Raw genomic sequence first — 27,956 nt, 5'->3', positions numbered from 1 at the left:
AAAAAAAAAAAAAAAAAACTTAATCATAGCAGCTTTATTCACAATAGCCAAAAACTGGTAGCAGCCCAGGTGTTCATCAAGAGGTGAAAGAATGAACAAATTGTGTTGTATTCATTCAGTGGAATAATACTCAGCAATAAAAATGAACAAACCACTGATAGACAAAGCAAAAGTATTATGCTGAGAGAGAAGTCTTCACACAAACATACACATTGCTTTATTTCCTTTCCAAGAAGTTCTAGAAAAGGCAAAACATGATAGAAATCAGGACAGTAGGATTTCTGAGAACTCAGAATGACAAGAGGCCACAATGGAGCTTTCTGGGGTTATCGAAATGTACTGATAAAAGTGTGGCTTACATGGGTATATATGTTTGTAAGACCTGTGCATTTCAATGTATTTAAACCTTAATTTTACAAAATCTTAACTTTTATTTTTAGAATTGGATGATTTTAAAAACATCTTGAGAACGTAGAAAAGCTAAACAATCTTGAAAAAGAGTAAGATAAGGACTTACACTCACAGATTTCAAGACTTATTATGAAGCCATGGTAATCAAGACACTGTGGTGTTGGTAATGGAAGACACATAAATCAGTGGAACAGTGTCCAGAAAGATCCATGCTTATATAACCAACTGATTTGGGGTCAAGGAACCTAAGCAATTCAATGAGGGAAAACACAGGTTTTTTCAATAAACAATACTGCAACAAACCGCTTGGGGCAAATCTATAAGGGGTAAAAATTAACTGTAACTCTTGCCTTACACCATACACAAAAGTTAATTCAACATGGATCATACATATCAGTATAAAAGCTTAGAACAATAAAACTGCCAAAAGAAACCAAATGAGAATATCTTTGCAACTTTGAAGTGGATATGGATTTCTCAGACAGGAATGAAAAAGCATTCATCATAAGGGGAAAATCTGATACACTAGATTTTCTCAAAATTTTAAAAATTTATGAAAAGACATTATTACGCTAGGCACAGATCAGGTGAAAATTCACAAATATATTCACAAAACATATATCTGACAAGCCTCTGGATCTAAAATATACAAAGAACTTCTCAAACCTCAATCATAAAAAGACAACCCAATTTTTGAAATGAGTAAAAAGTCTAGAACAGGCAATTCACTGAAGAATACACATGAGGGACTTCCCTGGTGGTCTAGTGGTTAAGACTCCGTGCTCCCAATGCAGGGGGCACGGGTTTGATCCCACATGTCACGTGGTCAAAAAAAAAAAATCTGTTATAAAAATACACGAGTGTCCGATAAGCACATGGAGAAAAGGCTCAACAGCATCAGTCATCAAGGAAATGCAAATTAAAACAAAGATGATATACAATTACGCACACACTATAATGGCTGACATTTAAAAACTGGCAACATCAAATTCTGGTAAGGATGTGGAGCTACAGGACTCTGGTACAATAACATCAGGAAGGCAAAATGGCCACTTCGGAAATCCGTCTAGCAGTTCCCCATAAAGTTAAGCATTCACCTGCCCTAGGACCCAGAAATTCCACTTCTACCTACAGGCGTACCTCAGAGATATTGCGGGTCCAGTTCCAGACCACCACCATAAAGCCCGTATCTCAGTAGAGCAAGTCATACAAATTTTTGGTTTCCCGACGCAGGTAAGGCAGTGCACTCAGTGGTCCACGGATCTGTCTCTTGCTTCAACAATGTTTGGACAGAAGAGACCCAGGGACACCCTCCTCCTCCAACTTCCGACCACCCTCCAACCTTTTTTCCAGTAGTCACCTTCAGAACCAACCTCTACAGCTATTCTCAGCCTCCGGGACCAGCCAACACCATTTTTTGAGCTTAGCTCCTAATTGCCCGTCAACCATGAGCTCCCAGATTCATCAGAATTATTTCACCCAGGCGGAGGCTGCCATCCGCTACCTGGTCTATGTGCATCTGCGGCCTCCCGCACCTACCTCTCTCTGGGCTTCTATTTCGAACGCGACAATGCGGCTCTGGAAGCGTGGGCCACTTTGTCCGCGAACTGGCCGAGGAGAAGCTGGAGTGCTCTGAGCGTTTTTTTTTGTTTTTTTTTTTTTTCTGAGCGTCTCTTGAAGATGCAAAACCAGCGCAGCAGCCGTGCCCTCTTCCAGGACTGCAAAAGCCATCCCAGGATGAGTGGGGTAAAACCCAGGACGCTATGGAAGCCGCCATGGTCCTGGAGAAGAACCTGAACCAGGCCCTTTTGGATCTGCGTGCCCTGGGTTCTGCCGGCGCAGACCCCCAGCTCCGCGACTTCCGGGAGAGCCGCTTCCTGGATGAGCAGGTGAAACTCATCAAGAAGATGAGTGACCACATGACCAACCTCCGCGGGCTGCCTGGTCCCTAGGCTGGGCTGCGCCAGTATCTCTTCCCAAAGGCTCACCCTCGAGCACGACCAGGAGCCTCCAGAGCCCAGCAGCCTTTGAGGAGCCCCTCTGGCATCCCCCTGGTGAAGGCTTCTGCCTGAAGTCTTTCTCTGCAGCCACTAGGCAGCTTTTCAACCACCCTGGAGCCCTCTCCCAAGCGGTGGACCAAACGTAAACAATAAACTTTTTTGCAGTAGCCAAAAAAAAGTTACGTTTATACTATACTGTGGTCTATTAAGTATGCAATACCACTATGTCTAAAAAAGCAAGGTACATACCTTAGTTTTAAAATACTTTACTGCTAAAAAATGCTAATCATCATCTGAGCCTTCAGTGAGGCATAATCTTTTTGCAACAGTAACATCAAAGATCACTGATCACAGAGTGCAATAGCAAATATAATAATAATGAAAAAGCTTAAAATGTTGCAATAATTTCGAAAATGTGACACAGAGACATGAAGTGAGCAGATGCTATTGGGAAAATGGCGCCAACAGACTTGCTTGCTGCAGGGCTGCCACAAACCTTCTATTGGTAAAAAACCCAGTGCCTGCGAAGCACAATAGAGCTGAGTGCAATAAAATGAAGTCTGCCTGTATTTACTCAAGAGAAATGACAATGTGCACAATAAGAGCTGAATAAGAATATCCATATCAGCTTTGTTCATAATAGCCAAAAACTAGAAATGACCCAAATGTCCTTCAACAGGTGAGGGGATAAAAAACGGAGTTATAATCATACAACAGAAGTTACCCAGCAATAAAGAGGAATGAATTACTGATACATGCAACAACACAAATGAGCCTCAAAGACATGATGCTGAAAAAAGCCAGCTACAAAAGAATACATCCTGCACAATCTGATTTATATGGAGTTCTAGAACAGGCAAAATTAATCTGTTGAAAGAAATCAGAGCAATGTTTTCCTGAGAGCCAGGAGGAAGTGGGTGGGGGAAGGATGGTCTGGAAGGAGCAGGTAGAATGTTTTGGGGGCGATGGAAATGTTCTGTGTCTTGACAGAGATGTGGGTTACGTGGCAACATGCATTTGCAAAAACTCGTTAAACTGTAATCTTAAGATCTGTGCATTTCACTGCCTATTAATTATATGTCAATTAAACAAGTAAGGAGCTAACATTTTTTAAAGAAGAAGATACGGGGGAAAAAAAGCATATACAAGAGCCTGAGAAAATATGAGGGTGCAGTTAAGCAGTGATTAATAATGGGTGGGCATCAATGAAAGGTACCATATCATGGTGAAATATTTGTTTTCTGTAAAAATTTGGTTTTTGCTAATGATTCATTTTTCAATGTTATCTATGATTGCTTTAAGTAATTTCTCCTTCCCTTTTTTTAGGCATGCTTACTTTGAAAAATATGTTAATTTTCTAGTAAGTTTGCAACACTTTCTTAAACATGTACAGTTGGTCAGCCAAGTCATAAGTCCACAGTCTGTCTTTACCACCTACCAAGTAGGCACAGTCACCCACCTGAGGCCCAGGTGGCCAAGGATAGACAGGAGAGCCCCTGAATGCTGAGCTGGCAGCTGTAATAGGACGCAATAAACACGACCACAGCACAGATCGTTCTCTGATTCACCCTGAGTTCTTTTAGCTCAACAAATCGGGCCTTTTCTATGCTTTGGGCTCTAGTTTTCCTGAAACCATTTTCAGATGCTTTAAATATGGCAGTGTATCAAGAGGCAATGAAATAAACTTACATCAACTTAATTGGTGGATGGCAAATTTAAGCTAACTGTAGAAGATGCATTCAAAAAACAAATAACCAGAATGTTAGTTTGATTGTAGGGAGTGAACCATTTTTCTCAGTGGTGTGAGGGGTGGTCTCATCTCTCCCCCATGTCTCTTCCATGGGCCTGGAAATTATCAAAGCAGGATCACAAAACGAGCAGTTGCTGAGGTGGCTCGAATCAGAGATGAGATGGACCATTTTTGCATAGTAACTCCCAAGAAACTTACCATGGAGAGGCCCATATTCACAAGGGGAGACACTGGCTGGTCTCTAAGATGCTCCATTAGTGGTATTTGACTCTCCACCCCTCACCACTCTCTTATTCAAAGTGAAGCCAAATGATTGAATGTCATTGGTGATTAAAAGTGGTTGGGTCCTAGAGTAACAAGCGTGAGCATTAAAGGGCTTAACCTCTTGTAGCAACTGCAAGAGGTTGACTCCAAGAGTTCACCTTCAACCACCCACAGCTGTTGGAGAGCAAGTTAAATAGAGTGAGTGAGTCACACCTGAATCCTTCCCTCCCCCATCAAGCTGAAGCACATAGACCCCGCACTACCCAAAGCGTGGCCATGAGCCAGCAGCCTCAGCGTTACCTGGGAGCTTGTTAGAAATACAGGATATTGGGCCGCACCCCAGACCTACAGAGTCTGCATTACTACAAAATCCCCATGTGATTCATGTGCACATTGAAATTTGAGAAATGCTGGTGGGAGTTCATCTGTTTATATTTAACAAACACATATATAGCATTTATTATGTGCCAGGCACTGTTCTACATGTGTTAGAAATATTAACAGATTTAATCCTCACAGCAACCTTCTGATTGTAGGTACTATTGTCATCTCCATTTCAAGGAAGAGGAATATGGGGCACAGAGAAGTTAAGCGACTTGCCCAAGGTCACACAGGTAGTAAGTGGCAGAGCTGGGATTTAAACCCTAGAAGCCTAGCTTCAGTGTCCGTGCTCTTAATCATTGCATTGTGTAGTTGAAATGATTCCAAGGAGAAATACAGGATTTTTTTTTTTTACATTTTTCTGGGATCCATTTGTATCTCTACTTTTGTATTTGTATGTCTATAGTTAATTGTACTGTGATTTGACTGTGGACTTTTAACACACCAGTTTTTCCACCCTAAAGGGTGCAAGATCGGGGTACACTTATTTTAGGTGCTCTCCCCAAAAGAATATATTTCTCCTATATTCTGTGAAATGGCACTGCTTGCCTAGTTTTCCCATTGAGGGTTAGAGAACTTGGACACATATTCAGCTAAGCTTATCCATCTTTACAAACCTGGAGGGATTCCTTTACTAATAACATAATGACAGGAAATGACTGAATCCACAATATGGAAAGCATTAAAAGAGTTTAGTATCGGATTTATGTTAACAAATATGCATCAGACAAACTACAACTAATAGCCAACATCACTGCTGTACATTTCTAGTACCAATTCCCCCCACCAAAGAATTAGTGGAACCCTCAGGTACATGTAGCTCAGGGAAATTAATCTGAAACAATATCAAAATTGTCCATGTCTCACATACAAAGGAATAGACTATAGACCAATTACTTCCTGTAAGAAGATCTGTCTGTTAATCTCAATAAAGGGAATTGCTAAACCTTTTAGTGTGGGATCTGCAAAATGCACACAATATCTTCCTGGATTGAATTGTGATCCTCTGCAGTGGTGGATCTTACGTGCAGATCTTAAGGTTTTGGCACCTTGAACACAACTCTTAGGCTGTGTGCTACATGAAAACTCTCCCTTGTTATATGGGAAAGCTATTCATGCTAGACTTCCTTCCTGCGTTACTTTGTGAAATGTCCCCCGGGTATTACCACTGTTAGCACTCCAGGTTCCCTTACGTTTGGGCAAAAGGCTCAAAGAGTATTTTTGATTGACTAGATTATTCCCTGAAGAACCTACTTGTTCTTGCCTGAGAACAAAGTTATGACCACAACCAATGGCCTCACTCCAAGTATACTTTCATCCTCATCATCATTTATATTGATGGCTCCTAAAAGTCTCCGAAAGACACTTTCTGAGAGGCAGCCTGGTGTAAGGCAGTAATTTAAAACTTTGCCTGCATATTAGAATGGCCTGGAGCACTTTTCAAAAATACCAATGTCTAGACCCCACCCTAAGTTTCTGATTTAACTGGTCAGGGTGAAGCCTGAACTTTGAATTCCCACAACCACGGTCACGGTTAGGATTAAATGGGATACCGAAAATGAGACACCAAACGCAGTGATTGGCACAGCTATTTACTTGAAAATGCCAATTGTCCTCTGCCACCGGTGCCCTCCCAGTTTCTGCCGAGACAAAGGGAATTCCTAAAATATGGTTCTACTTCAGGGGTAGCCGAGCACATTGGAACAACTCATTATAGGAGAAAATGAGAGTGGGGGGCGGTGGTGGGGGGGGAGTAGCCAGCCACTGACAGGGGATCGAGACACAGAAAGATTTTTTTTTTTTAATAAATTTATTTATTTATTTCTGGCTGCACTGGGTCCTTGCTGCTGCGCGTGGGCTTTCTCTAGTTGCGGTGAGCGGGGGCTACTCTTCATTGCAGTGCGCGGGCTTCTCATTGCGGTGGCTTCTCTTGTTTCGGCGCACGCACTCCAGGCGCGCAAGCTTCAGTAGTTGTGGCATGCGGGCTCAGTAGTTGTGGCTCGCGGGCTCAGTAGTTGTGGCACACGGGCTTAGTTGCTCCGTGGCATGTGGGATCTTCCTGGACCCATGTCCCCTGCATTGGCAGGCAGATTCTTAACCACTGAGCCACCAGGGAAGCCCCAAAGATTTTGTTTAGTGCAGGGCAAGAGGTCAGGAGAATGAAGCAAGAAAAAGCCAGAATTTAGTAAAATCTGATCACCTGGAAATTTTTAAAGGGGTCATTGCCAACACTTGTGCGGCTGCATGGAATACATTTTACTCAGAAAAATTTAGGGGTGGAGGAGGCTCCATTTAGCTTATAATCTATATTTAAATAGAAAGTTCAAAGCTGAAGTTGGGGGCGAGAAAGAGGAGCTAATGGAAGTTAGGGAATCTTCTTGGGAGGAAACAGCTCCTCTCAAGTCTTAGACAATGTCCTGTCCTCTCTATACATCCCTCAGGGAAGAAATATAGAGAGAGAAACAACTAACACATGACAAGCAACTTCATCACTTTAAATACTTTCAACAATAAAAACTGTTAGGGAAATATTCATGCATTTGTTCAACATACATTTACTGAGCACCTACTATGTGTCAATCTTGTGCTAAGAATAGTCTGATTTCATAAATGATGAACTAGAACTAAGTAACTTGTCTAAGAAGAGGAAATCACAAAACTGGGGCTCAATTTGAGGTCTGACCCCAAATAACATGTAGAGGTGATTAGGTCCCCAGCCTTCGCTGGGAAATTTAGATGTGATATCCCTGGTTTGCAGCTCTTATGTCTGTTACTCCCTTCCTCTCCACCAACCAGCAAGTTTCCTGCTGTCTCACTTCGTATTTTACTTCAAGGATCAGCTAGTACATCCCCTTTTTCTACAGGCCCTTCCTGACTCCACACGAGTTGACTCTCCATTTGTAGACCTCTGGCAGCTTGTGAGTGCCTGTGTCATGGCAAAATTATGCTGCATTATGATTAATCACTTGTCTGTCTTCTCCACTGGACCATGAGATCCTCAAAGACAGGGATTACTCAAGATCCCTATTTCTTTTCCTAGGGCCTAGCATAATGCCTGACGAAGAATAGGAAAGGAAGGGAGGGTGGAAGGAAGGAAGGAATTCAGTGAAGTCTTTCTAGAAGAGGTGAGCAACTGAGCTGGATATAGATTCAAATCAACCTGGGAGGGACTGAATGTTGCTGGAGGACAGGTTCAAGGAAAATCACAAGGGAAGGAATGTGGTGCCGTGTGGAGAGCACATCGGGACTACTATCCTCCATGGACGCAGGGTTTCAGGCCGAGCGGCGAAGCTAAGAATGTAAGGTCCGAGGATGTCTTGCAGGACTGACAAACACTCAGCCATCAGCCATGGGACGGGTATGAACTGAGCACCTACTATGAGCCAGAGGTTCTGCCCAGCAGAGTGAGAGAGACCAGCACAGGCCCTGCTGTCACAGAGCTCAGGGTCCCACAGGCTAAACCTGTTCTGAGAGAAGAAAAAGGAATCAATCAAGGTCCTCACCCAGGCAGTGATGTAATTTAAGTGGAGCCTGAGGGCCATTTATCTTGTTCAGAGTAAAGCATGATCTGAGAGGAGGAAGGGGAGGGGGAGGGAGAGAAGATGGGAAGAAAATGATGAGAAGCTCCAAATTAGACTCTTAACTCTGTGGGGGCAAAGTTGGATTCTGTATGGCCCAGTTTCATGTGTTTTGTGTATTCCAGCACCCAGGACAGTACCTGGCCATGACAGGTGCTCAAGAAATATTCGTGGAGTGAATGGGATGGGATGGGATGCGGTGGAATTTTACTGAATTGAAGCGAATTAAGGGAGAGCAGTAGAGGAGTCCTTAACTGGGTGTCATGGTCCCTGGTGTCCAGTCTTTCCTGGCTCTGCCACTGACTAGCGAAGTCATCAGGCACTTTGACAGCTTCCCTGTTGTTTGTTGCCTCATCTGTGGGAGGTACAAGGGATTTCAATTTGTACCCTAGTTTTCCATAGAACTTGACTATTTCATATGGTCAAATTAAAGCCTGCAGAGCCAGCTAATTTGGGACAATGCTAAGTTAAATAAATATAAACAAGTCTCTTGACCATGGGACATCTCAGAGCCTTGACCATGCCTGGGTGAACTGGGAAGCCCCGAGAGGAAGATAACATATGCTGTGGTTCCCAATTCTTTTGACTACAGAACCCCAACCTTCATTTTTTGTTTTTCATTTTCAATCTTACAGAACCTCTCCAGCCCTAATGGCGTCATCCAATGATGTCATCTAATGATGTCATCCAAGTTCACCAAGACAGGGATGGCCATGTGGATTTGGGGATTAGTGAACAGCCAGATTTAGCTGATGCAGTGAGTCTAGGTAGGAGGAGAGGAATCTCTTGTCTGTGGGATGGGGAAAGGGTGGTTGCAGGAGACCTGAAGGTCCAGTGAAGAAGTCCTTGATTTCCATGTGGGCTGAGACTTGGAATCTCACTCAAGAAAAGCAAGCCATCCTCTGTGTAAGGCATTGATATTCTGGCGTGGTTTTTAATTTCCCGTCCCTGGGATTAGCTATGTCAGGGAGGAATCCTTTGGCCGCCTTCTCTCAATACATCCCGGAGCTTTTATTTTGTTACCAATTTCCCTACATTGTATGCTTTCTTTGAGAATCATAACCGTGTGAATATTTGACAATTGAATGGTACGAACATACTGAAATATACAGTTTTCCCCAGAGTTGCATTTCATACTATAATCCGAGGTGATCTCGGTTGCCAGAAACACTCACGCCGTTAATGGATTTGGAGGGAAGATGCTAGTAATGAGACTTTCAAATGCGAATTGTTTTGCTTTCAAATACAGGGTGAAATCCAATGAAATATTACCTTCGACACGCTGGTGCAGTAAGTCCAGCTGATCAAATGAATGCTTGGTGTGTGCTTCGTGTAGGCCTTTTCTATTGCAAACGAGCTAGAAGGGGATCAGTCTTATTTTTTCCTGGTAAGATGGATCCTTGATCCCAAAAGTTGTCTTCTGTATTTGAGGGCACACACTTGGCCTCTTCACATCTACAATCTTGAGAGGTTTATTTATTTCACTCACTCATTCAATAAAAATTGACGGGGAACCTACTACGTGCCAGGCAGCTTTGTACACTGAGTGGTACAGCAGTGAGCAGTATTTTACAATATTTACAGATGTTTCTGTCATCACACGGCCTACAACGTGGTGAGACACATACACACAATAGACAAGTAAACACAAACATTTAAATGTCAGGTGGCAGTAACAGCCTTGGAGAAAAATAAGCAAGGTGAGGGATAGAGTATGATGGGGCGGCTCCTGTGTTAGCTAGGGTGCCAGGGGCTGCCCTTCCGCGGAGGTGACTACGGAGCAGAGACCCTGGAGAGAAGAGGAAACTGGAGGCCCATGGCTGCTCCAGACTCCAGAACTCCGGAGCGATAGCGCGGAGCTTCGGGTGCAGCTTCGCCTGATTCCAGATTGGATGCTCCTTCCACAGCATCATCCAGCCTCACTGGGAAGCAGACAGAGAATCGTCAGGGCAAGGCAAGAAGTTGGAGATGATGCCAGGATCTGAAGGAGGTGATGCCATAATACAAAGAAAGGAAATTCAGGCAGGGCTGGCAGGCAGGGCACAAGGAAGATGGGCAGTTGTGCTGGACCCCATCCATCTGGCCTGCCTCTCCCTGACACCCAACACTCAGCAGGTCAAAGCTGGGCTCCTCGTCCTTGCCCCAGAGCCAGCCCCTCTCCCTGACTTCTCCAGCTCCATAAAAGGTACCCAACATCTGCCTGGTCATCCAAGTGTGGCTGGCTCATCAAGCTCCTCACCACACCCCTGCCACCCCTGTTCCCTCCATGCTCCTCTTGTCACACTCTCCAGGCCTCCACAAATGACATTTGGGACACCTCCCCCAGCCCTCAACCCTGGAAGCCTAGAGGCTATGTCAAAACACTTATTGAACCATTCTGAGAGCACAGCCTTCTTGAATTTATAGTACAATCTCCTTTAAAGGGGCCAGCAGAAAAGAACCCAGAAAGGTGCCATTTCCAAATGGGGCCATTTGAGAAATGATAGCGATTGCTCCAGAAATACTTCTCCACCCCGCTGCTTGCCGCCAGCTCACCCGGGATTCTCTGAAGCAATGGGATGCAGAGATCTGGGAGATGGAGCCGTCCTTTCAACAGAAAGGAAAGCTGCCTGAGGAATCCTTTCATTGTGGTTTCTGCGAGACTCTGCCTTTCATCTAGGTGAGTGGTGAGTCCGAAGGAAGAGAAGTGGCTCTACTGAAGTGACGCCTCTGAAATGGATGCTGGGTATTAACGGAGCAAATGCCTCTTGGAAAGGAGGTGAAAGCTCAGCCAGAGAGAGTACTTTGCATTTGGGTGGGCGAGGGCAGAACATGCTGGAGCCCACAGAAGGGGAGGTCTGGAGAGGAAAGGGCTTGGTGCAACTGGCCCTCGGGTGCTGCTACAGAGGCCCTCGGCCCACCCTAGGGGTCACTGCCAACATTCCTACACACGGCAGCATCTCCCTGCATCTCTCTGCCTGAGGGTTTTTGCTGGCTGCAGGAGCATGCTTGGCCCGCGTAAAAAATAAGCCAGAGTGCAGGGGAGTTACCAATGAGACCCTCAGCCAATGAGGGGTAAGAGCTGGTGGATAAATGCCTCAGTTCCCTTGCCCCTCGGTGAGACAATCCTAGGTGTGTTCCACACACTCTCCAGAGGGTCCCCAGTGAGAATGGACCCAATTATTAGCATTGCTCTCTTCCCTGTCTGGCCTCCCCACTCCCTCACAGTGCATTTTGGGATCGCATCACAGATAAACCTCATGTACCCATCTCTGTCTTAGGATCTACTTTTAGGAAGAACCAAGCTAAGACAATGGGGAAACCAGCCCAGTAGTAAGAAAGCCCCCAGCAGCCTGAGGTGTCCAAATGGGCTTCCTTCTGGCAGGTATCAGTGTCAAAGGACAGCCAATTCCAGGGCTGTGGGGAGAAAGGTAATGAGCCTCTATGAGAAGGAATTAAATAGCCTCCAGAGAAGGTGCCTTGCCAATGTAACCCTGTCAATAAAGTTTGGGTGCCCCAAAGCTTCCCAAGAGACATATGCACTCAAGAACCCTGTATTAGTAAGCTAGGGCCGCCTCTGGAGGCTAGAAATCTGAAAGCAAAGTATTGGTAGAGTCGAATTCTTCTGAGACCTCTCTCTTTCGCTTGAAGATGGCCATCTTCTCCCCGTTTCTTCATATGGTCTTTCCTCTGTGTGTGTCTGTGGCCTAATCTCCTCTTCTGATGAAGACACCAGTCCTATTGGATTAGGGCCCACCCATATGTTTTACCTTAATCCCCTCTTTAAAGGCCTTATCTATTGGGCTGGCCAAAATATTCCTTCGGTTTTTTCCATAAGATGACTCTGGTGGCACTTAATTGTCTTTAACTTCATTCAAAACAATTTTGTTAGATTGTATGTGACAGCTGTCATATCAGCATGCATTTTTAAAAAGACTTATCAAAATTGTTGAAATTTGTGTAGCAATTTTTTTAAAAATTTTTTTAAATTTTATTTATTTTTGGCTGCGTTGGGTCTTTGTTGCTGCAAGCGGGCTTTCTCTAGTTGCGGCGCATGGGCTTCTCATTGCGGTGGCTTCTCTTGTTGCAGAGCACAGGCTCTAGGCGCATGGGCTTCAGTAGTTGTGGCACACGGGCTCAGTAGTTGTGGCTTACAGGCTCTAGAGCTCAGGCTCAGTAGTTGTGGCACACGGGCTTAGTTGCTCCGCGGCATGTGGGATCTTCCTGGACCAGGGCTTGAAACCGTGTCTCCTGTGTTGGCAGGCGGATTCTTAATCACTGCGTCACCAGGGAAGTCCCCTGTGTAGCCATTTTAATATTGAAGATGGAAGAAAAAAAGCAACTTTTTTGGCATATTATGCTTTATTATTTCAAGAAAGGTAAAAACGCAACCAAAACACAAAAAAAAGATTTGTGCAGTGTATGGAGAAGGTGCTGTGACTGATCAAACGTGTCAAAAGTGGTTTGTGAAGTTTCGTGCTGGAGATTTCTCACTGGGCGACACTCCACGGTCGGGTAGACCAGTTGAAGTTGACAGCGATCAAATCGAGACATTCACTGAAAACAATCAACGTTACACCACGCGGAAGATAGCCAACATACTCAAAATATCCAAATCAAGAGTTGAAAATCATTTGCACCAGCTTGGTTATGTGAATCGCTTTGATGTTTGGGTTCCACATAAGTTAAGCAAAAAAAACCTTCTTGACTGTATTTCCGCATGTGATTCTCTACTTACATGTAACGAAAACATTCCGTTTTCAAAACAAATTGTGACGGGCAATGAAAAGTGGATACTGTACGGTAATGTGGAACGGAAGAGATCGTGGGGCAAGCGAAATGATCCACCAGCAACCACACCAGAGGCCGGTCTTCATCCAAAGACGGTGATGTTGTGTATATGGTGGGATTGGAAAGGAGTCCTCTATTATGAGCTCCTTCCAGAAAACCAAACGATTAATTCCAACAAGTACTGCTCCCAATTAGACCAACTGAAAGCAGCACTCGACGAAAAGCGTCCAGAATTAGTCAACAGAGAATGCATAATCTGCCATCAGGATAAGGCAAGACTGAATGTTTCTTTTATGACCAGGCAAAAACGGTTACAGCGAAGTTCTGATTCATCTGTCATATTCACCAGACATTGCACCTTCGGATTTCCATTTATTTTAGTCTTTACAAAATTCTCTTAATGGAAAAAATTTCAATTCCCTGGAAGACTGTAAAAGGCACCTAGAACAGTTCTTTGCTCAAAAAGATTAAAAGTTTTGGAAAGATGGAATTATGAAGTTGCCTGAAAAATGGCAGAAGGTAATGGAACAAAAGGGTGAATACGTTGTTCAATAAAGTTCTTGGTGAAAATGAAAAATGTGTCTTTTATTTTTACTTAAAAACCGAAGGCACTTTTTGGCCAACCCATACAAACACTGTCACATTCTGATGTACTAGGGTTAGGACTTCAACTCATGGACTGTGTACGAGAGGGGACACAATTCAGCTCATAACAGACCCAAGAGATGCCCACTTCCCAGCTGAACAAAGAAGGACTCTGAATCCACCACCTGTGAGGTTCCTGGATGTGACAGCTCTTGGTTAGACCGCAAAGCGACAAAGCATAATGAGGCCTGAAATGAGCCCGTCAGAAGTGAGGAGGTGGCAGGAAGGGAGGCCGTGAAGTCTAAGCCACGGCAACTATTTGACCCACCAGTGGGTTGGGTCCTTTTTCTAGGGAAGTGAGCTCATTATGGTTAAATCTTTTTCCAGCTCCTGGTTGATTCATGAAGTGGTTTTGAATGTTGATAATCACTTCATGAATCACTGACAAACACGAGAGCCAAATACCTGGCACTTGGATTGCGATCTCTCCTGATGAGCATTCCTGTCATGACGTGGGGTGTCCCCGCTCCCAGCAACCAGGCGTGCAGATGAGAAGAGTCCTCGTTCATGTGCCGAAGTCTCCTGCTTCAGTCATTCCACCCCAGCCATTTGTCAGGCACTGACTCACCCCAAATATTTAATGATCATTAATGAGTTAATTCTGCAAGGTTCACTTTGAAATCCTCATGACATTGGGCATGAAGGGATCAGGCATCAAGTCCTGCAACACCGTTTCCAGGGGGAGTAAAATGGTGTCTCTCAGAGCGTGTCATGGTGTCCAAAGGAGAATCTGCTTCAGCCCAGACTGCAAACGAGACATGGCCACTGCCTCAGGCAAAGTGAGAATACCTATCTCTCAGGCAGACCACAGTCCTCAAAGAAACAGAAACTGAGGGATCAGACTGGAGAGAGATACAAGAGAGCCACCATGTTGCATTTGGCTATTAGAGAGGATACTGGAGAGACACAAAAGATGCAGCCTCCAAACCTAAAATCTTCTTGAACACTTGAGACATAAAGACCAGCTGCTCAGAAGCAGAGGCAGACAGATGTTCCTACCAGACACCTGCCCACTTCACTCCCTCATTTCGTTCTCCTCACCTCACCTGCCTGGCCACCCCTCAGAAGAGCTTCTGCAGGCACCTCTGCTGCCCTTTCCTGACAGACTGTCCTCCACAGCACTTATCACCACCCACCACCTTCTAGATCCGTCTACTGGTTTATCTTCTGTCTCCCCCACCAGTAAGTAAGCTCCACAAGGCAGGGATCTCGGTCTCTTCTGTTCTCTGCTGCAGTCCCACAACCTAAGAGAGTGCTCGGGATACAGAGTAGGTGCTTAATAAATATTTGCGGGAAAAGTGAGTGTGACAAGAACCGTGTTGAGCGTAAGGAAGAGAATCTGCAGAACGTGAAAGAAGAGGAATGTTGTCTGAGTGATCGCTTCTCTCTCTACCCCCGCTGCATATTTATGGTCTTTTGAATCCTTGGTGAGGAGGAAGGGGTGCTTTGTACCCAAGTTGGTATCCAGTTCTTATGCCCCTGTGGACTCAGGCACCCTCAACATACCATGTCAAAGCCTTCGCTAAGTCTGAGGAGAAGATCTCCCTCAGATGCTGTGACAGAACCATGTTTGGGTAGATCCCACATGACTTCTGGAGTCCAGACCCTCCTGGGTCCCTCTTCTTTACAAGGCTTATTTGTGTTTGGCTGTGCTATGGGAGAATCTCTACATGCCATTCAAAATCCAATAATGGTTTTGCTGAAAAAGCCCATCCAGACTATCTACTTCCTCTTCACTGGAAAAGGAACTCCGAAGGCTCAGAGAGGGAAAGTAGTTAACCCATGTTCACACAGATCGCAGTAGAATCAGGACAGAAACCAAAGCCTTCTAATCCCCATGGTAGAGTATATGCTTCCACCCTAACCTATCCACCTACCTTCCAGAGTTGAAGAATTTAACTGTGAGGAAGGAAATAACTGAGCATCCCAACTCAGCTTGTATGTAGACTAGAAGAAACCAGGTGGGTTAGATCACAGATTTCTGGGGCCTCTGGTTTGCCTTAAAGCACCATATATTTGACATAGAAGGTGCCCTGGAGGACATCTCACCCAAGTGCCCTATCGTAAGATGGGCAAATAGGAGTTCAGAAAGTCACACAGGAAGGGAGTTAAAAGAGTTAGGGCCAGACCTCCAGCCCCTGTCCTCAGTTTAGGCCATTTTTAATCTCATCTTACCAACTTCAACAGCAACTACAGATGTGGGAAGAAAAAACCTTAAGTGTCATTTTGCCCAAATGCCCATTTTCCAGATGAGGAGACTGAGGTTGAAAGGACCAGGTGAGTGTCAAAGTCTGGAGCCTAGGTCTAGACTTCCTTTCCCCACTGCCATCCTCACTGGGGGAATAAGCAGGGCCTCCAGACCATACTTTCAGGGCTTCTGAGGACACTACCTAATGTCCATGGGCCTTGGAGTCTGGAAGATGTGGATTCCAGTCCCAGCTCTGCTCCATGCCAGCTGGGTGACCTCAAGTGAGTCACTTCACCACCTGGGCCCACAGTTTCCTCGAGTTCTTAAGTGTCTTAGAAATGTCAAAATATGACCAGCTCTGTGAATTGCCAAGCACAGAATAGGCACTCTGTGTCCGTGTCCTTTTTTCCTATGCCTTTTGCTCTCCACCTTTTATCCCATTGGGTAGTGAGATCTTCGTTCCTTTAACGTAACTATTTCTGTTCGCGTTAAAATGGGAACAAAGAAGTGTCTGTAAGTCAGGGGGCATTTGAACCGGGCCTTGAAGGATGAGTGGGAATTTTCTAGGTAGACAAGCGGGGGAGAGAATTCCAGGATGATAGAATCACTTATACAAAAGCATATAGATCCGAGAAAAGGAAACCCTCACAGGAGCCTGAAGGGGAGGAAACCTGGGGTGGGGTGACTTGGCTGAGATGAGAAAAAGAAAGGTCCCTGTGGAATAGCCGTGGGAGGCCTGGAATGCCACACCCAAGAGACCTCATGGAAGGGATGGGGAAGGATGTGATGTGTTTCAGGGGAGAAATGATGAATTTCTTTGAAAGGTCACTCACTCGGGGCAGCAGCTAGAAAGATGAAGGGTTGGAAAGAGAGAAGGAGGTGAAGCAGCCACTGAAGAGAGTTTTGGCGAAAGCCCAGCTGGTATACGGAGTCCAGGGCTTAGAAGGCCAGGGTGGAGGGTGACTGGCTGAGGCAGATGCATGGGGCCTCCCGCAGGCTGCCTGTCCCCTCTGCACGCCCCCTCACTGTGACCTCAGAGGTGATGTCTCAAGCAGAGGGCTGTGCCCCACTCCCCAAGCCAGCAGGAGATGCCCCACAAGTGCCCTCCTTCCCTCATAACCCTCTCCCCTCACGCTTCCTGGTACCTGGCAGCCAGTCTTCCCCAGCTTTATTTTTTTTTCTTTTCCTGTAACATATCTAACATCTCTTCTTTGTTATTTCAAAGTACCATCCAACAGAGCTCAGACTGGCATCCCTCATCCTCCCACCAGCCTCCGGAGCTCCTCCGTCGTCCCTCCAGAAACCACGGCACAAGCACTCTTCACACACAGCCTCCTCATCAACGGAGCCCTTATCTCCATCTGGTTTTCAGCTTAAAATAAGTTTCTAAAAACCCTCATCTACAAACAGCCCCCCTCTTTGCAATAATATCCAGGTAGTATTTTCAGCCATTGTCTCTTTAGACCAGGGACTGCATTTGATTAAATCATGTGGTACGTGTATTGCCGACCCCTCAAAGCCTGCATCAGCCTTTGATGGGAACTATCTTATCTGTAATCAGTTTACTGGGTTATGGACCCAGATTTCCTCTGCAAAACATCAGGCTGGGAGGCTTCGCTCACCCCTCCTCCTAGGAATGCAGCTAGACTTTGATAAACCTGAGATTCCACTTCCTAGAACTTCAGAGTCCAACAGAGCCTCGGTTCCAATCCAACACTCACCATCCCAGGGCAAAGCTAATTTTAAGTTTTATTTCAACACACTGTAAGATGACCACGGTGTTCAGCAAGACGAAAGAGACGATTTCAACAAACAATGACTGTAAACCTACGATGTTCCAGCTGTTTAAGATGAGCATAGATTGACTTCCTGTGGCTCACATCTGGGTGGGGGCTGGGAGGAAGATTGAACAATAAATTGTTTACCATTTGATGTGATAAGTGAAATATTATGAGTATGGGAAAGGTATTCAGCTGACTTGGTGATACCTGCTCTGTGTTTTTTGTTAAAAAACACAAAGGTGGGCATTTTTTTTAATTTTAAAAAATACAGTAAAAACCCAATGCTAGTGAAGTTATGGTAAGATTTATAAGAGAGCAATGAGAAAATACACTCAAAGAATCAGAAAAGCGAGCATAACATTCCCCCCACCTCACCCCCATAATCACACTCCTAGGAATTTATCCTAAATTACAAGTCAAAAAAAAAAAAAGATACTTAAGGATGTTCAATATATTGTTTTCTAATAGAAATGGTAATTGAGACACATCAGCTCAAGGATATAGTATGTAGTTATTTAAATTAATTATGGAGACTAGTCATTAGAACTCTGTTTGGGATCTAATTTCAAGCAAAAGAAAGAACACACAAAGTTACCTTCAATAACTGCCTGTGGGGACTTCCCTGGTGGTTCAGTGGTTAAGACTCTGCACTTCCAATGCAGGGGGCACGGGTTTGATCCCCGGTCAGGGCACTAAGATTCCACATGCCGTGGGGTGTGGCCAAAAAGTGTGAAAAAAAAAAAAACCTGCCTGTGGATTCTGCACTCAATGTCCTCACCTTCTACTGGGTTTCGCTTTGAACACCAGTAGTCTGAAGGGTCCTTCTCTCCATGCTCCCGTTGAACTCTCAGAACAACCCTGTGACTCTGATATTGTGCTCCCATCTTATAGATAAGGTAATGAGGCTCAGAGAGGCTTAAATGACAGGCACGCAATATCTAAATCAAGGAGCCCTAACCTAGGTCTCCTAACTCCACATCCAGGACTCTTTCCTGATTTCCATCATCTAGCCAGGTCTGAGGACCAGGAAGAACCACTAATGCTATGGGTGGGCAGTGAGATATTGGGACCATCTGTCTGCTGCCGGAAAAGGCCATGAAGAAGGCCACAACTCCTCACAAGAACACCTGGATGTGTCTTTGTCCCAAGACATCTGAGCCGGCCAGTGGGGATGGAGAGGGTGCCTTTTCCAGCCAAACCACAGCTGCTAAAGATGAGCTTGCTGATAGGAAAAGCATGTAACCAACATGCATCAATTTATGCAACTATATGTCAGGGCTAGGCAATGGGAGGCAGGGACAGAGGGACAGAAATAACCATCTTTGCTGCCCTGTTGCTGAGTAACCACCAAAAGCAGGCATTTAAGAGTGTGTTCATCCATTCATCCATTGATGGACACTTAGATTGTTTCTACATCTTGGCTATTGTAAATAATGCTGTAATGAACACTTAGGAGCACAGATATATCTTTGAGATCCTGATTTCCATTCTTTGGGACAAATACCCAGAAGTGGACTTGCTGGATCATATGTAGTTCTCTTTTTAATTTTTTGAAGAACCTCCATACTATTTTTCATAGCAGCTGCACCATTTTACATTCCCAACCACAAGGGTTCCAATTTCTAAATGCATACAAAGGAATATTATTTGGCCTTGAAAAATAAGGAAATCCTGCCATGTGAGACAAAATGAACACAACTTGAGGTTGTGCTAAGTGAAATAAGCCAGCCACAGAAAGACAAATACTGTATAATTCCACTTATACGAGGCGTCTAAAATAGTCAAACTCAGAGAAGCAGAGAGCAGAATGGTGGTTTCCAGAGGCTGGGGGAGAGGGAAATGGGGAGTTGCCATTCAACAGGTATAAGGCTTCAGTTAAGCAAGACAAATAACTTCTAGAGCTCTGCCATACGACATTGTGCCCATAGTTAACAATACCATATTGTACACTTCAAACTTTAAGAGAGTAGATCTCATGTTGTGTTCTTATCATACACACAAAAAACCAGAGTACGTACATCCGAGTTAGGTAGACACCTAGACACCTGGGCTTACCTCTGTTTTCCCCTTCACTTGCTGTGGTGACCTTGGGCAAGTCCATCAATCGTTCTGTGTCTCTGTCTCCTCATCTGTAAAATAAGGAAAATAATAGTACTTACCTCACAGAATTATCATGAAGTTCAATGTTTTTCTGATATTAATAAGCTTAGAACAGTTCCTATAATATACTAGGACAGACATCATCTTAAGTGCTGTATATCCACTTCTCAACTTATCCTCAAGACTCCCTGTAAGGAAGAAACTGTGATTTCCATTTTACAGGTGAGGAGACTGAGGCTGTGGGAGCTTAAGGTTATTTGCAGCAGCACATGCATGAGGGACCAGTGAATGGCATCGACGGTAGGCCCTGCCAAAATATGGAGAAGGAAGAGATCCTGCTGGTTATGTATCCCTGGAAGGCTTCCTGAAGGAGATGGCATGGCATATGAGCTTTAAAGAACATGGAAGATGTGAACCAATGTTTTGAGTTGCTGATGGTGGGGACAAAGCACAGTGTTGAGAGGATGGATGGAAGTTCAAGAATAAAGAGACCAGTAGAATAGGCCTATTCTGTCCTGGGCCTCGAATGCCTAGCCAAGGTGTCTGAAGATGCTTCCTTGGCAGTGGTGAGTCAGAAAGGCTGTGGGGCAGGAGTGGAAACAGTGTGTAAGGACAATCATCCATTCACCTGGTCAACATGTGTCCATCAGGAACCCACTTCAAGTGCCAGTTTATACCCCTGACCTCTCTCTCCACCATTCCCTCCTCTGAACAGGCTCTGAGTGAGGCTGAAGGCAGAAACCAATGAGACACAGTCCCAGCAGTCAAGGATGCCCTGCTCTAGCCCAGCACTTCTTAGACTTTTAATGTGCATCTGAATCCACCCCCCACGGAGTTTATTACAAACAGATTCTGATTCAGTAAGTCTGGGGTGGGGCCTGAGAATCTGAATTTCTAACAAGCTCCCAGGTGATGCTGATCACTGGACCATGCTTGGAGTAATAAGAGTCTAATGTGTTTGTTCCCTTTCTAGTTTCATAGTTGTAATCCCAACAAGTAGCACAATGCCTGGTCCAAAGTGGGTGCTTCATACAACATGTGTTGAATTGAAAAATCTTCATCACTTTTACTCCTGTTACCACTGAGTTTGATTAAGGAGACCACCGTCCTCCCAACACACACACACACACACACACACACGTCAGTGGCCATTTCGTCTTCTTTGGCACATCATCCCACAACCTAACTAGTAGAATTCAACATCCCTTTTCCAATCTATCACACTGTCTTTATGAATGACTTTAAACCCTTTGCCTCTTTTCTTTTTGTTACACAAATGATGCATGTTTATTGAAAAAAACAGAGGAAAAATGAGCAAAAAGAAGAAGAAACTGCGACCTGATACACACCCTTTCTGACTCTGTATGTGTTACAGGACGGAACATTCATTCCATTGGGTTTTAATTATCTTAAACTATGAAGGATAATTTCCCATGTCAAAAATATCATTTTAATGGTTACATAACATTTCATTATTTTAAATTTTCATAGAGCACACGTTTCACTGATGTAAAATATAGTGACCTTAAAAAATAGGAAACAAGGTCCATACTGAATGACCAAATGAAGAATGTACAGACAAAATGTTACAATGCCTATGATTTGCTTTAAAATCATCCAGTGAGTGGGGAAGCAGGAGACAACAGAGCCAGATCAGGATAAGCCATATGTAGGTCATTGTTAGACTGGCCTGCATTATACAACCCTCTCACTTTTGCATGTGTTGGTAACTTTCCATAATAAAAGTTTTAAAATAAAAGCAAGGTCCAAATGAGGTCTAGGAACATGTACATGCTGTTATATTTAAAAAGCATAAAAAACAAGAACCTACTGTATAGCACAGGGAACTCTGCTCAACGTTATGTGGCAGCCTGGATGGAAGGGGAGTCTGGGGGAGAATGGATACATGCATATGTATGGCCGAGTCACTATGCTGTGCACGTGAAACTATCACAACATTGTTAATCGGCTATACTGCAATATAAAATAAAAGTTTTTTTAAAAAGTACATAACTTCCATGAGTTTTTTTAGTCACTAAGATTTAAAACTCAAATTTATCTAGATTATTTGTATTAATTTTTTTAATACATCTTTATTGGAGTATAATTGCTTCACAATACCGTGTTAGTTTCTGTTGCACAACAAAGCGAATCACCCATATGCATACACATGTCCCCATATCCCCTCCCTCTTGAGCCTCCCTCCCATCCTCCCTATCCCACCCCTCTAGGTCATCGCAAAGCACTGAGCCAACCTCCCTGTGCTATGCTGCCACTTCCCACCAGCCAACTATTTTACATTCGGTAGTGTATATACGTCAATGTTACTCTCACTTTGCCCCAGCTTCGTCCTCCCACCCCATGTCGTCAAGTCCATTCTCTATGTCTACCTCTTTATTCCTGCCCTGCAACTAGGTTCATCAGTACCATTTTGGGTTTTTTTTAGATTCCATATATATGCGTTAGCATACGGTATTTGTTTTTCTCTTTCTGACTTACTTCACTCTGTATGACAGACTCTAGGTCCATCCATCTCACTACAAATAACTCAATTTCATTTCTTTTTATGGCTGAGTAATATTCCATTGTATATATGTGCCACATCTTCCTTATCCATTCATCTGTCAATGGACATTTAGGTTGCTTCCATGTCTTGGCTATTGTAAATAGTGCTGCAATGAACATTGCGGTGCATGTCTCTTTTTGAATTATGGTTTTCTCAGGGTATATGCCCAGTAGTGGGATTGCAGGGTCATATGGTAGTTCTATTTTTAGTTTTTTAAGGAAACTCCATACTGTTTTCCATAGTGATTATATCAATTTACATTCCCACCAACAGTGTAGGAGGGTTCCCTTTTCACCACACCCTTTCCAGCATTTATTGTTTCTAGCTCTTTTGATAATGGCCATTCTGACCAGCATGAGGTGATACCTCTTTCTAGTTTTGATTTGCATTTCTCTAATAATTAGTGATGTGGAGCATCTTTTCATGTGCCTCTTGGCCATCTGTATGTCTTCCTTGGTAGGTTAACTGACTGTTTGTTTTTTTGATATTGAGCTCCATGAGCTGTTTGTATATTTTGGAGATTAATCCTTAGTCTGTTGTTTCATTTGCAAATATTTTCTCCCATTCTGAGGGTTGTCTTTTTGTCTTGTTTATGGTTTCTTTTGCTATGCAAAAGCTTTTAAGTTTAAGTCCCATTTGTTTATTTTAGTTTTTATTTCTGTTACTCTAGGAGGTGGGTCAAAAAAGATCTTGCTGTGGTTTATGTCAAAGAGTGTTTTTCCTATGTTTTCCTCTAAAAGTTTTAGAGTGTCTGATCTTACATTTAAGTCTTTAATCCATTTGGAGTTTATTTTTGTGTATGGTGTTAGGTAGTGTTCTAATTTCATTCTTTTACATGTAGCTGTCCAGTTTTCAAAGCACCACTTATTGAAGAGGCTGTCTTTTCTCCATTGTATGTTCTTGCCTCCTTTGTCATAAATTAGGTGCCCATATGTGTGTAGGTTTATCTCTGGTCATTCTATCCTGTACCATTGATCTATATATCTGTTTTTGTGCCAGTACCATACTGTCTTGATTACTGTAGCTTTGTGGTAGAGTTTGAAGTCAGAGAGCCTGATTCCTCCACCTCCATTTTTCTTTCTCAAGATCACTTTGGCTATTCAGGGTCTTTTGTGTTTCCATATGAATTGTAAGATTTTTTGTTCTAATTCTGTGAAGAATGCCATTGGTACTTTGATAGGGATTGCACTGAATCTGTAGATTGCCTTGGGCAGTATAGTCATTTTCACAGTATTGATTCTTCCAATCCAAGAACATGGTATATTTCTCCATCTGTTTACGTCATCTTTGATTTCTTTCATCAGTGTTTTATAGTTTTCTGAGTACAAGTCTTTCGCCTCCTTAGGGAGGTTTATTCTGAAGTATTTTCTTCTTTTTGTTGCAATGTTAAATGGGAGTGTTTCCTTAATTTCTCTTTCTGATTTTTTGTTGTTGGTGTATAGGAATGCCAGAGATTTCTGTGCATTAATTTTGTATCCTGCAACCTTACCAAATTCATTGATTAGTTCTAGTAGTCTTCTGGTGGCATCTTTAGGATTTTCTATGTATAGTATCATGTCATTGGCAAATAGTGACAGTTTTACTTCTTCTTTTCCAATTTGTATTCCTTTTATTTCTTTTTCTTCTCTGATTGTCATGGCTAGGACTTCCAAAACTATGTCGAATAAGAGTGGCAAGAGTGGACATCCTTGTCTTGTTCCTGATACTAGTGGAAATGCTTTCAGTTTTTCACCACTGAGTATGACGCTTGCTGTGGGTTTGTCATATATGGCCTTTATTATGTTGAGGGAGGTTCCCTCTATGCCAATTTTCTGGAGAGTTTTTATCATAAATAGGTGTTGAATTTTGTCAAAAGCTTTTTCTGCATCTATTGCAGTGATCATATGGTTTTTATTCCTTAGGTAATGTGGTGTATCACATTGATTGATTTGCGTATACTGAAGAATCCTTGCATCCCTGGGATAAATCCCACTTGATCACGGTGTATGATCCTTTTAATGTGCTGTTGGATTCTGTTTGCTAGTATTTTGTTCAGGATTTTTGCATCTATGTTCATCAGTGATATTGGTCTATAATTTTCTTTTTTTGTGATATCTTTTTCTGGTTTCGGTATCAGGGTGATGGTGGCTTCGTAGAATGAATTTGGGAGTGTTTCTCCCTCTGCAGTTTTTTGGAAGAGTTTGAGAAGGAACGGTGTTAGCTCTTCTCTAAATGTTTAAGAAAATTCACCTGTGAAGCCATCTGGTCCTGGACTTTTGTTTGCTGGAAGATTTTTAATTATGGTTTCAATTTCATTACTTGTGATAGGTCTGTTTACATTTTCTAATTCTTCCTGGTTCAGTCTTGGAAAATTGTACCTTTCTAAGAATTTGTCCATTTCTTCCAGGTTGTCCATTTTATTGGCATTTAGCTGTTTGGAGTAGTCTCTTATAATCCTTTGTATTTCTGCAGTGTCAGTTGTGATTTCTCCTTTTTTATTTCCAATTTTATTGATTTGCATCCTCTCCCTTTTTTTCTTGATGAGTCTGGCTAAGGGTTTATAAATTTTGTTTATCTTCTCAAAGAACCAGCTTTTAGTTTTATTGATCTTTGCTATTGTTTTCTTCATTTCTATTTCATTTACTTCTGCTCTGATCTTTATGATTTCTTTCCTTCTGCTGACTTTGGGTTTTCTTTGTTCTTCTTTCTCTAGTTGTTTTAAGTGTAGGGTTAGACTGTTTGAGATTTTTCTTGTTTCTTGAGGTGAGATTGAATTGCTATGAACTTTCTTATGATCAAAAGAAAACTCCAGCTTTCTTTTTATTTCCATTTGCATGGAATATCTTTTTCCATCCCTTCACTTTCAGTCTGTATGTGTCCCTAGGTCTGAAGTGGGTCTCTTGTAGACAGCATATATATGGGTCTTGTATTTGTGTCCATTCAGCCAGTCTGTGTCTTTTGGTTGGGGCATTTAATCCCTTTACATTCAAGGTTATTATCAATATGTATGTTCCTATTACCATTTTCTTAATTGTTTTGGGTTTGTTTTTGTGGGTCTTTTTCTTCTCTTGTGTCTCCTGCTCAGAGAAGTTTCTTTAGCATTTGTTGTAAAGCTGGTTTGGTGGTGCTGAATTCTCTTAGCTTTTCCTTGTCTGAAAAGCTTTTGACTTCTCTATTGAATCTGAATGAGATCCTTGCTGGGTAGAGTAATCTTGCTTGTAGGTTTTTCTCTTTCATCACTTTAAGTATATCCTGCCACTCCCTTCTGGCCTGCAGAGTTTCCACTGAAAAATCAGCTGATAACCTTATGAGGATTCCTTTGTATGTTTTGTTTTTCCCTTGCTGCTTTTAATGTTTTTTCTTTGAATTTAATTTTTGTTAGTTTGCTTAATATGTGTCTTGGTGTGTATTCCCTAGGGTTTATCCTGTATGGGACTCTCTGTGCTTCCTGGACTTGGGTGACTATTTCCTTTCCCATGTTAGGGAAGTTTTCCCCTATAATCTCTTCAAATATTTTCTCAGACTCTTTCTTTTTCTCTTCTTCTTCTGGGACCCCTATATTTCGAATGTTGGTGCATATAATGTTGTCCCAGAGGTCTCTGAGATTGTCTTCAATTCTTTTCATTCTTTTTTCTTTATTCTGCTCTTCAGCAGTTATTTCCACCATTTTGTCTTCCAGCTCACTTATTCGTTCTTCTACCTCAGTTATTCTGTTATTGATTCCTTCTAGTATATTTTTCATTTCAGTTATTGTGTTGTTCATCTCTGTTTGTTCTTTAGTTCTTCTAGATCTTTGTTAAAGATTTTTTGTATTTTCTCAATCCGTGCTTCCACTCTATTTCCAAGATTCTGGATCATCTTTAGTATCATTACTCTGAATTCTTTTTCAGGTAAATTGCCTATTTCCTCTTCATTTACTTGATCTTGTAGGCTTTTTACCTTGCTCCTTTATCTGTGACATATTTTTTTGCCTTCTCTTTTTTTTTTTTAATGATTGGGATTGTGTTCCTGTTTTACTGGTTGTTTGGCCTGAGGCTTCCAACACTGGAGTTGTAGGCTATTGGGTAGAGCTGGGTCTTGGTGCTGAGATGAGGAACTCTGTGAGACCTCACTCCGATGAAGAGTCTCTGGGGCCTGAGGTTCTCTGTTAGTCCAGTGGTTCGGACTTGGAGCTTCCACTGCAGGAGCTTCCACCCGACCCTGGGCTTGCGAATCAAGATCCCACAAAATGTGTGGGGCAACAGAAAAAAAAAAGAGAGAGAACAATAACGAAGTAAAAAATGAAATTAGACTAGGAAACTAACAGATATGTTAGAAAGAAAGTAAAAATAAAAATATAGATGAATCAACAACTGGAAGATACATCAGTACCACAATATTAAAAAAGAGGAGGAGGAAAAAGAAAAAGAAAAAAAAAAAAAAGGGCGGGGCGGGGGGGGCCTTGGCTGTGGAGGGCGGGGCCTAAGCAAGGGTGAGGTTTGGGCAGTGGGCGGGGCCAATGCTCAGGACCACAGGGCTGGAAAAGGCCCTGGGGGCTGTGAGGGGTGGGGCTTAGGCTCAAGGAACAGAAGGGGCCCAGGTGTGCCCTCCACCCCTGGTCTCAGAGGGCAGGGGACCTCACCTGGGAGCGCAGCAGGCTTCCTGGGCTTGAGTTGGCGGGGTAAACGCCCTCCTCTCCTCTCCTGCTCTTCCTGGGGTCTGGGAGGGCCCCTCTCACCTGCCTCTCCTGATCTCCTGGGCCTCCCTCCTATGCCCCCAGGACCATTGTGCATGGGGGGTGGGGGAAGGGGGACCCTTGGAGGGCAGGGGACCAGCCTGGGAGCTCAGCGGACTCCCCGTGTCCACGTGGGCAGGGCAATCACCCTCCGCTCCTCTCCAGGTCCTCCCAGAGGCCCCCTCCCGCCTGCTTCTCCTGATCTCCCCGGCCTCCCTCCTATGCCCCCAAGGACCCATGCAGCCTGGATGGGGCTTCGGAGGGCAGGGGATCAGCCTGGGAGCTCAGCAGGCTCCCCAGCCCCAGTGGACCAGGCGATCGACCTCCGCTCCTCTCCCACTCTTCCCGGAGAGTCCCTCCCACCTGCCTCTCCTGATCTCCCTGGCCTCAGGGGCGCCAGTCTTGTCTGGCCTCCACTTCTCCTCCCCCCTCCATCCCCCTACGTCCTACCGGTTCACTCTGGGGTTCCTCCCCTCTCCTTGGGGGTTAGAGTTCCCCACCAGCAGCTGGCAGGCGCCCTAGTTGTGGGGAGACGCTAACTCCACATCTTCCCACACCGCCATCTTGACTCCTCCCCCTTTTTTCCATCTTCTGTATTAATTTTAAATTATTTTCTCTTCAGAATTTCTTAGGAGGGCTTCCCTGGTGGCGCAGTGGTTGAGAATCTGCCTGCTAATGCAGAGGACACGGGTTCGAGCCCTGGTCTGGGAAGATCCCACGTGCCGCGGAGCAACTAGGCCCGTGAGCCACAGCTACCGAGCCTGCGCATCTGGAGCCTGTGCTCCGCAACAAGAGAGGCCGCGATAGTGAGAGGCCCGCACACCGCGAT

At 43.8% G+C, this 27,956-nt stretch overlaps 1 protein-coding gene and 1 pseudogene across 2 annotated transcripts in view; one reads left to right on the top strand and one right to left on the bottom strand.

Moving 5' to 3' along the window:
* LOC309617191 (uncharacterized protein) overlaps positions 1 to 27,956 on the bottom strand; it is a 661,226-nt gene that overhangs the window by 466,682 nt on the left and 166,588 nt on the right. Inside the window, exon 4 of the mRNA XM_082369112.1 lies at positions 19,824 to 19,897. The gene's annotated coding sequence lies outside the window, so the exon portion shown is untranslated. The remainder of the gene's footprint in view (positions 1 to 19,823; positions 19,898 to 27,956) is intronic.
* Positions 21 to 6,542, top strand: LOC309617178 (ferritin light chain pseudogene; annotated as a pseudogene). Its single transcript has one exon. The product of its transcript is annotated as a ferritin light chain pseudogene (transcript).

This window comes from Balaenoptera borealis (genome assembly GCF_965194805.1).
Source record: "Balaenoptera borealis genome assembly, chromosome: 19".
Classification (NCBI taxonomy): Eukaryota; Metazoa; Chordata; class Mammalia; order Artiodactyla; family Balaenopteridae; genus Balaenoptera; species Balaenoptera borealis.
The sequence above is the reverse complement of the archived record's forward strand: the minus strand, read 5'-3'. Positions and strand labels throughout refer to the sequence as shown.